The following is a 7368-nucleotide window of genomic DNA, read 5'->3' on the forward strand; positions in this document are numbered from 1 at the left end:
ACTCTTACTAAATGAACAAATATATAAAAAATTTGGTTTACCCTACATAATAATCCTGGGCTACTTTTAGATTGCATAGCCCGGGGGGGGGGGGGAGGCTTTTTGGTCCCCCTCTTCAGATCTCCGTCGATCGCAACGAAAACCAATACACACGTCACCATCAATGTAATCTGCAAGCATGGAGCTAAGGGTGTATCGCTGATTTTACAGAATTTAAATTTATTTTTAATAAATTAATAATGCTAATTTATGCCTAAATATAGAATTCTCTGCTTTAAAGGTAAATCTCTAAATAATTCCCCAAATTCTATGATTTCTAAACAAATGTGCTCCTGAAAAAAATGGTAAATCAAATTTCTAATCTTATGTATTTTATTGGTTTTATAATTCCATACGTATTTCTTAGTTTTGGGGCCTTATGTATTTTATTGGTTTTTTTCAATGGGATCACTTCGTGGTACTATTCCAATTATAAAAAGCAAAGATTTGATTATTTTCAACCAATCAGTGCAAGAATAATGATGCATTTGTCAATTATGACTGAAAACAGAATTTCCATTGGATTAAATATGTATACAAAATAATATTTTTTAGCAATTTTTGGTCCAACATAAACTCATAAAATGTTGGGTAACTGCGTATCCGGGCGTCTTGAATTTGGTCTCAAAAGCTCTGCGAGAATTGAACGGAAAAAAAAATTGTGGTACCTCGTTTCTCATTGTGGACTTATCGTGAAAAATGTGGATAGGGGGCTTATTAAGCCCCCCCCCCCCCAGGGGCTAGATAGGGTTAATATATCATGAATATAAAAAAAAAAAAACATTTATTTTGTTGCAAGTCACTGGAAAAGGTTTGATTCCTAAATAAATATTATTCTTCATGTACTATTATCAAATATTTAATTGAAAAATGTTAAGCTATCTTTTCATTCGATGTATTAAGCGCTATATAAAAGCGGATTATTATTATTATTATTAGGTTTTATCATAAATTTACTTTTTGAAAATTATGCTATTTTGTGACTAAGGCTACGTTTCATGTACTTTCCACCAATAGTATACGATATCAATGGATTCTAGTTAATCCTTTTGGGTAAGATTGGAACTAACTCTGTGTTTGGTAGATAAAGTTATATGACTAACTTGTCCAAGTGTTGAGAAACGGGCCCCTGCTGAGTACATGTAGGCCTAGAGTTTTTATGCCCCCACAGACGAAGCCCAGAGGGGGCATTAAGCGTTGCCCCTGTCCGTCCCCCCCCCCCCCACTTGGGTTTCCGCGCAATAACTCGAAAAATATTTAATGGATTTAAAAAAAATTTTGATGTGTAGGTAGATGACCACAAAATACAGGCTAAGTTCGAATTCGGAGTCCGCAGGTCAAAGGTCACATCTCATTATATATGCAAGTCGGTTCAAAGGTCTGAATTTGTTAATTATATATATATGCATATTGGTTTCTGTATGATATTAAGTTCAATCATATTGAATGGATTTCTGATCGCGTTAAGCAGGGGCATCTGTGTCCTTTGGACACGTCAAATTTTCTTAATTATGTGTAATTGATTTTATGACATGTGTTTACATTTGCTGCAGATTCCCATTCAGCCCGTTGGACTGAACCGGTACTGTAACACAGTATGGATGGTCAATATGAAGCGAGCTTCATTGAATTCTTCCAAGAGCTTTGTACTCCGTTTTGCTCATTTTGAAGATGGTAGCTTTGACAGGACTGGGCAAGTGACGCGTCTTTATAGACAGGATGCTGTCCCAACCATATTTGATTTCCTGCCTCGTCTTCAGAAGGTAGAGTAGATCTATATCATACATGTGTTCTGAAGAAATATTTTCTCTGTATTATCTACCTTTGGTTTGATAAAACATTGCTTTAAATATTCCATTTTCAGTAGCCAAATAGAGATGAAAATTATCCTATTTGGGAGGTTAACCATGGACCTGGGCCTTTACTGTGTATTTACAGTAAACTCTTACTAAATGAACAAATATATTAAAAATTTGGTTTACCCTACATAATAATCCTGGGCTACTTTTAGATTGCATAGCCCGGGGGGGGGGGGGAGGCTTTTTGGTCCCCCTCTTCAGATCTCCGTCGATCGCAACGAAAACCAATACACAAGTCACCATCAATGTAATCTGCAAGCATGGAGCTAAGGGTGTATCGCTGATTTTACAGAATTTAAATTTATTTTTAATAAATTAATAATGCTAATTTATGCCTAAATATAGAATTCTCTGCTTTAAAGGTAAATCTCTAAATAATTCCCCAAATTCTATGATTTCTAAACAAATGTGCTCCTGAAAAAAATGGTAAATCAAATTTCTAATCTTATGTATTTTATTGGTTTTATAATTCCATACGTATTTCTTAGTTTTGGGGCCTTATGTATTTTATTGGTTTTTTTCAATGGGATCACTTCGTGGTACTATTCCAATTATAAAAAGCAAAGATTTGATTATTTTCAACCAATCAGTGCAAGAATAATGATGCATTTGTCAATTATGACTGAAAACAGAATTTCCATTGGATTAAATATGTATACAAAATAATATTTTTTAGCAATTTTTGGTCCAACATAAACTCATAAAATGTTGGGTAACTGCGTATCCGGGCGTCTTGAATTTGGTCTCAAAAGCTCTGCGAGAATTGAACGGAAAAAAAATTGTGGTACCTCGTTTCTCATTGTGGACTTATCGTGAAAAATGTGGATAGGGGGGCTTATTAAGCCCCCCCCCCCCCCGGGGCTAGATAGGGTTAATATATCATCATGAATATTAAAAAAAAAAACATTTATTTTGTTGCAAGTCACTGGAAAAGGTTTGATTCCTAAATAAATATTACTATTATCAAATATTTAATTGAAAAATTTTAAGCTATCTTTTCATTCGATGTATTAAGCGCTATATAAAAGCGGATTATTATTATTATTATTAGGTTTTATCATAAATTTACTTTTTGAAAATTATGCTATTTTGTGACTAAGGCTACGTTTCATGTACTTTCCACCAATAGTATACGATATCAATGGATTCTAGTTAATCCTTTTGGGTAAGATTGGAACTAACTCTGTGTTTGGTAGATAAAGTTATATGACTAACTTGTCCAAGTGTTGAGAAACGGGCCCCTGCTGAGTACATGTAGGCCTAGAGTTTTTATGCCCCCACAGACGAAGCCCAGAGGGGGCATTAAGCGTTGCCCCTGTCCGTCCCCCCCCCACTTTGGTTTCCGCGCAATAACTCGAAAAATATTTAATGGATTTAAAAAAATTTTTGGTGTGTAGGTAGATGACCACAAAATACAGGCTAAGTTCGAATTCGGAGTCCGCAGGTCAAAGGTCACATCTCATTATATATGCAAGTCGGTTCAAAGGTCTGAATTTGTTAATTATATATATATGCATATTGGTTTCTGTATGATATTAAGTTCAATCATATTGAATGGATTTCTGATCGCGTTAAGCAGGGGCATCTGTGTCCTTTGGACACGTCAAATTTTCTTAATTATGTGTAATTGATTTTATGACATGTGTCTACATTTGCTGCAGATTCCCATTCAGCCGTTGGACTGAACCGGTACTGTAACACAGTATGGATGGTCAATATGAAGCGAGCTTCATTGAATTGTTCCAAGAGCTTTGTACTCCGTTTTGCTCATTTTGAAGATGGTAGCTTTGACAGGACTGGGCAAGTGACACGTCTTAGACAGGATGCTGTCCCAACCATATTTGATTTCCTGCCTCGTCTTCAGAAGGTAGAGTAGATCTATATCATACATGTGTTCTGAAGAAATATTTTCTCTGTATTATCTACCTTTGGTTTGATAAAACATTGCTTTAAATATTCCATTTTCAGTAGCCAAATAGAGATGAAAATTATCCTATTTGGGAGGTTAACCATGGACCTGGGCCTTTACTGTGTATTTACAGTAAACTCTTACTAAATGAACAAATATATTAAAAATTTGGTTTACCCTACATAATAATCCTGGGCTACTTTTAGATTGCATAGCCCGGGGGGGGGGGGGGGAGGCTTTTTGGTCCCCCTCTTCAGATCTCCGTCGATCGCAACGAAAACCAATACACACGTCACCATCAATGTAATCTGCAAGCATGGAGCTAAGGGTGTATCGCTGATATTACAGAATTTAAATTTATTTTTAATAAATTAATAATGCTAATTTATGCCTAAATATAGAATTCTCTGCTTTAAAGGTAAATCTCTAAATAATTCCCCAAATTCTATGATTTCTAAACAAATGTGCTCCTGAAAAAAATGGTAAATCAAATTTCTAATCTTATGTATTGGTTCTATAATTCCATACGTATTTCTTAGTTTTGGGGCCTTATGTATTTTATTGGTTTTTGTCTCGCCTGCATAGCAGAGCGAGACTATAGGCGCCGCTTTTCCGACGGCGGCGGCGGCGTCAACATCAAATCTTAACCTAAGGTTAAGTTTTTTAAATGACATCATAACTTAGAAAGTATATGGACCTAGTTCATGAAACTTGGGAATAAGGTTAATCAAGTATTGGTAAACATCCTGCTCGAGTTTCAGGTCACGTGACCAAGGTCAAAGGTCATTTAGGGTCAATGAACTTTGGTCAAGTTGGGGGTATTTGTTGAATTACTATCATAACTTTGAAAATTTATGGATCTAGTCCATGAAACTTGGACATAAGGTTAATCAAGTATTAGTAAACATCCTGCCTGAGTTTCAGGTCACATGACCAAGGTCAAAGGTCATTTAGGGTCAATGAACTTTTGCCAAGTTGGGGGTATTTGTTGAATTACCATCATAACTTTGAAAATTTATGGATTTAGTTCATGAAACTTGGACATTAGGTTAATCAAGTACCACTGAATATCCTGTGCGAGTTTCAGGTCACATGACCATGGTGAATGGTCATTTAAGGTCAATGAACTTTGGCCGTGTTGGGGGTATATGTTAAATTACCATCCTAGCTCTGAAAGTTTATGGATCTAGTTCATAAAACTTGGACATAAGAGTAATCAAGTATCACTGAACATCCTGTACGAGTTTCAGGTCACATGACCATGGTCAAAGGTCATTAAAGGTCAATGAACTTTGGCCGTGTTGGGGGTATTTGTTGAATTACCATCCTAACTATGAAAGTTTATGGATCTAGTTCATAACACTTGGGATATAAGAGTAATCAAGCATCACTGAACATCCCCTGTGAGTTTCAGGTCACAAAACCAAGTCAAAGGTCAGTTAAGGTCAATAAACTTAGGCCATGTTGGGGTAATTGTTGAAGTGCCATCATAACTTTGAAAGTTTATGGATAGAGTGAATGAAATGTGGACATGGGTGTAGTTGACAGTCTTAAGTCTCCGTTCAAATGTCATTTATGGTCAATGAACGTGGTATTATGTCATTATATGAATGATGTTTTTGTGAATGATTATTTTATAGTAGTTTTCAAAGTTAGCACTGCTGCTATATTAAATTGCGTAATGCAGGCGAGACTGCCAGAGGCGTTCCACTTGTTTTTCAAAGAGATCACTTCGTGGTACTATTCCAATTATAAAAAGCAAAGATTTGATTATTTTCAACCAATCAGTGCAAGAATAATGATGCCTTTGTCAATTATGACTGAAAATAGAATTTCCATTGGATTAAATATGTATACAAAATAATATTTTTGAGCAGATTTTGATATTATGGTATTGTAGATAATGCCATGGGTAACGCGCGTGCCAATTTTCGTCGCGATTGCGAGATCAACGGCCGAGATCATAAGGGGGGCTGAATCAGCCCCCCCCCCCGTCTTCTTAGGCGTCGAAATAGCCCAGTCTATTTAGGGTTAAAGATAAATCCCTAAATGATTCCCCAAATTCTATGATTTCTAAACAAATGTGCTCCTGAAGAAATGGTAAATCAAATTTCTACTTTTATGTATTTTATTGGTTCTATAATTCCATACGTATTTCTTTGTTTTGGGGCCTTATGTATTTTATAGTTTTTTTTCAATGGGATCACTTCGTGGCACTATTCCAATTATAAAAAGCAAGATTTGATTATTTCCAACCAATTAGTGCAAGAATAATGATGCATTTGTCAATTATGACTGAAAATAGAATTTCCATTGGATTAAATATGTATACAAAATAATATTTTTGAGCAATTTTCGGTCCAACATGAACTCATAAAATGTTGCGTAACTGCGTATCTGGGCGTCTCGAATTTTGTCTAAAAGCTCTGCGAGAATTGAACGAAAAAAAAAATTGTGGTACCTCGTTTCTCATTGTGGACTTATCGTGAAAAATGTGGATGGGGGGGCTTATTAAGCTTATTAAGCCCCCCCCCCCCCCCGGGGCTAGATAGGGTTAATATATCATCATGAATATTAAAAAAAAAACATTTATTTTGTTGCAAGTCACTGGAAAAGGTTTGATTCCTAAATAAATATTATTCTTCATGTATTATCGAATATTTAATTGAAAAATTTAAAGCTATCTTTTCATTCTTCTATCTGTTTTTGTTCAATATTTCTTATATGTTTCTTTTTTTTAATTCATTCATCTCGTACAGAGTTCATCCAAGCCAAGGAATTCCCCGAAAGAAAGACGTTTTGATTCAGCAAACAACCTCCCAGATACTGCAAAGTCTTCAGCACCTTCATTTCTCGAGGACCACTCCTACTCAATATCAGAAAGTCCAAGAGGGGTAAAGTGGAAGATAACAGCAATAATGGACTATTAAAAACTTGGAGAAGAGGCTGAAACCACACAGCAGAAGTCCCGCCGTGTACATTACTTGCTCTTAAGTTTGGACAAACATGACTCGCAAAACTTTACAACAAATAATTTACGCTATGTGCATTCTGATTATTTAAAATAGCTCAATGAAAAAGTTTACCACTGGGCATGTAACAAAAGTGCATTCATTAAATTTGAACGTGTTGCAAAAATGATGTCTTACAGTATATTCATTCTGACTTAGAATGTCAGAAGAGAAAAAAGTTTGTGAAAAGTAGGAATGACAGCAAGCTGACAGAAGAATAGAACAGGATAGAACAAGGCGATAGTTATGAATGAGCTGTTGGATAGAGACAAAAAGATGAATTAAGAATGGGGGTGATAGAGAAAGAGAGACGGGTGTTGGGGGAGCCTGTGATCAATGCCTGAGAAAGCGAAGATTACCATAATTTTTTTAAGGATTTGAACAGTCAGGAAGAATCTGGGTTTTTTTTTCTGTTGGTATTTCTCAAAATACTTGTATGTTTTATGTAACGAAACGGGTATAATCCTTCGGAAGTTTCACTCACACAGAAAATATTAACTAAACAAAAGAAAAAAAGCCAAATAATTCACTGATTTTCAATTGTTCAGTA

The 7368-nt window shown here is 35.5% G+C and overlaps 1 long non-coding RNA gene across 1 annotated transcript; it reads left to right on the plus strand.

Moving 5' to 3' along the window:
- Positions 1–1538: 1538 nt before the first annotated feature.
- LOC135153707 (uncharacterized) lies at positions 1539–6945 on the plus strand. Its single transcript, XR_010293216.1, has 3 exons — positions 1539–1802; positions 3560–3765; positions 6567–6945. It is a non-coding gene; the product is annotated as an uncharacterized LOC135153707 (long non-coding RNA).
- Positions 6946–7368: the final 423 nt, after the last annotated feature.

This window comes from Lytechinus pictus, chromosome 3, assembly GCF_037042905.1.
Source record: "Lytechinus pictus isolate F3 Inbred chromosome 3, Lp3.0, whole genome shotgun sequence".
Taxonomy (NCBI): Eukaryota; Metazoa; Echinodermata; class Echinoidea; order Temnopleuroida; family Toxopneustidae; genus Lytechinus; species Lytechinus pictus.